We start from the raw sequence: 3,811 nt of genomic DNA on the forward strand, positions 1-3,811 counted from the left end.
GACTCACAAATTATTACGAATATTTATTTGGATTTCATTTTTTATTATTATTATTATTATTATTATCATTTATACTTATATTATTGTTGATAAATTTCATCATTTTTTTATCATAATAATTGTTAGCATTCATATATTATTATTATCATTATTACGTTTCATTATAATTTGTTCTATGGTTATTATTATTATTATTGTCATCATTTATATTTCTATATTGCTATTATTAGGTTTAATCATATTTATTGTTTATATCATTATTATTTATATTTCTATATTATTATTATTATTAGTAGTAGTATTAGGTTTAATCATATTTATTTTTTATATCATTATTGTTAATATCGGAGAGGTAATTTTGGTCCATTTTAAAGCTCTTTCTGCCGGCGGCTGTTTTCACTCCGTCCTCAGATTAAAGCAGCTCTCTGTACGTTTTCCTCTCATGTTCTTATTATTTATAATTCATACTGGACTGAACACATGACCTGCGGTGTTCTGTGACGAGCTGCTGCCGAAGACGATGTCCAGGCCTCCGCAGTGAGCGGCGGCCTCCGACGGAAGCTCTAAAAGTTAAATATAAAAAGAGAAGAATCGTTTGAAATTTCAAAGAAGACAAAATCCGACACACTGACCGGTGAATTTAACGAACTGATATTTTTCGAACTGATATTTATCGAACTGAAATGTAACAAACTGATATTTAACAAATTGATATTTAACAAACGTATTTTTTAACAAATTGATATTTAACGAACTGAAATTTAACAGTGATTTTTTTTTTTTAACAAGCTGATTTTTTTTAACAAACTGAATTTTTAACAAACTGATATTTAACAAACAGATTTTGTAACAAACTGATATTTAACAAATTGATATTTAACAAACAAGATTTTTTTTTTTTTAACAAACCGATATTTAACAAACTGATTTTTTTTAAGAAACAGATTTTTTTTTTTTTAACAAACTGATATTTACTGCAGGCCCGTTGGGTTGTTTCATTCGTCACTGCGCAGCTCCTTTTATTTACTGCAGGTTGTAAAGACAGTCTGCTGTGGTTCACAGTACAAAACAGGGCAGGGCCCGAACCGAACCTCTGGGTTGTTGTTCAGACAGAGGAGGACAGGGAGAGATTCTGAGAGGTTCCGGAGGAGAACAGGGAACCGGCACACTGAGTCCTCGTGCGGCGCAGAAGAGCGCGCGTTAACAGCCCTAATTCATTCAGCTGCGGAAGATAAATGCGTTGTGAAGGCTGCCGGAAACGAACGCGCGCTGCTCTGAAATATGGGTCAGAGCTGCAGAAAGCTGCATCACATGATGCACAAACTCTGCTTTTTACTCTCAGTAGCAGCAAGCTGTCGAAGAGAATACAGAAATAAGAAATAATGAAGATTAAAACAAGCTCAGTGCAGATGTTCTATCAGTGTTCATGTAAAATCAGCCTACAGAAATCTGAAAGACAGACAACATGCTTTTATATAGAAATATGATCTGTTTTATTCATAAAGGACTAATAAATCATCCGGAGGACATTTTCAGTTCTGACAGAAACCCGACAGTCCAACTGCACCTCTAATAAGACCTGAATCATTAAATCACACAGACAATATTCAAAATGTTATCATAATTATAATTAAAATAATGACACTGATCAAAGATTAAAAAACAGACAATAATGTGGAGAGTTGTAAACTGTAATCTGAGAAGTAAAGTCCATCCACACTGTCTGTAAATAAATAAATATATTTAAATCTTAGATTTATTAAATAGAGTCACCAGCCGATATCAATAAAGATAAACAATAATTAATAATTTTATGATTTCAGAAATATAATTTAACATAAATAATGTGATGATCTGTCTGCAGATGTTTGATCATATTTTAAATAATAAATTCATCTCACAGCTGAGTGTCCTTCATTTAAAAAGTCATCTCACATATGAACAATGTTGATGGTCGCTGTGTTCCAGATGAAACACTTCCCTCAGTCCACAAACAGAAAGTTCTCTTCCATGTCAGGACTCTTACTGTGTACGACTTTAATATTGACAGAGTCCTGTTGTTTCAAATCACACACTGCTGTTCTGCACTGACAGAAAATTATCTCAGTGTGTGAACACATCACCCTCCAAAATATCTGCAGCTTTAATTATTTTACCTAGAAATCAACGTTTTTTTGTGTCCTCTGTTTGACACACACAATGAACACACTGATTTTTCTGTCCAGCAGCAGCAGTGAAAAATAAACACTTTGTGTTCAGAAACAGCTGCAGCTTCCTCAGACGCCTTTCATTTGATAATCATTTAGGTCGGTGGCCCCACCCCTTCCTCTACCTCTACGTAGCCAAGATGGCAACCATTTAGGAACACATCTGGAACACAAGTACAACATCTGGAACACAGCAGGTGTCTCTGCATGATGACATCCTCATTGACTTTCTGTGATCCCAGTGAAGATTCTCTCTGAGGATCAGTCTGGTTTAATACAACTGACTTTCAGTTGTTCATCATTTCTATCAGGAACTAAAAAACTGACTGAAATGTGGAACATGATGACATCACTACAACACAGTCTGACATCACTACAACACAGTCTGACATCACTACGACAGTCTGACATCACTACAACACAGTCTGACATCATTATAACAGTCTGACATCATGTTAACAGTCTGACATCACTACAACAGAGTCTGACATCTATATGACACAGTCTGACATCACTATTACACAGTCTGACATCACTAGAACAATCTGATATCATTTTAACAGTCTGACATCACTACGACACAGTCTGACATCACTATAACAGTCTGACATCACTATGACAGTCTGACATCACCACAACACAGTCGGACATCATTATAACAGTCTGATATCATGTTAACCATTTGACATCACTACGACTGTCTGACATCATTATAACAGTCTGACATCACTACGACAAAGTCTGACATCATTAAAACAGTCTGACATCACTACGACACAGTATGACATCATTAAAACAGTCTGACATCACTATGACAGTCTGACATCACTAGAACAGTCTGAATCACTATTACACAGTCTGACATCACTACGACACAGTCTGACATCACTATGACACAGTCTGACATCACTATGACACAGGCTGACATCACTATAACAGTCTGACATCTTTATAACAGTCTGACATCAATATGACACAGTTTGACATCACCACAACACAGTCTGACATCATGTTAACCATTTGACATCACTACGACAGTCTGACATTATTAAAACAGTCTGACATCACTACGACACAGTATGACATCATTAAAACAGTCTGACATCACGACGACACAGTCTGACATCACTATGACACAGTCTGACATCACTATAACAGTCTGACATCACTATAACAGTCTGACATCACTGTAACAGTCTGACATCACTATTATAGTCTGACATCATTATAACAGTCTGACATCACTATTATAGTCTGACATCATTATAACAGTCTGACATCACTAGGACATCACAGGAAGTCCCAGAGACGACTCTCAGGCAGATATACAGCTCATGTTTGTGTTTGGGGGGTGGGGCTGGAAACTGTGACATCATGGCTTCCATGTTTACTCCAGTACAGACTCGTCATATTTAAATCTGACTCTTTTATCAAATCTATGAGGAGGGATTGATTACCTATCTGCTCACAGGACAGAACTTTGTTCTAATGTTCTTGGACATCCTCTGGAAGAAGACTGATGGACACAAACGTCCCTTTACTGCAGGCACTGTTGTTCACAGAGAACTGTTGTTCATGATGGAGTCTCTTCCAACCACCACGTC

The sequence above is a fragment of the Brachyistius frenatus genome, unplaced genomic scaffold (assembly GCF_029030835.1).
Source record: "Brachyistius frenatus isolate BFR_SWC_R1_liver_20210118 unplaced genomic scaffold, ASM2903083v1 Contig_457, whole genome shotgun sequence".
Taxonomy (NCBI): Eukaryota; Metazoa; Chordata; class Actinopteri; family Embiotocidae; genus Brachyistius; species Brachyistius frenatus.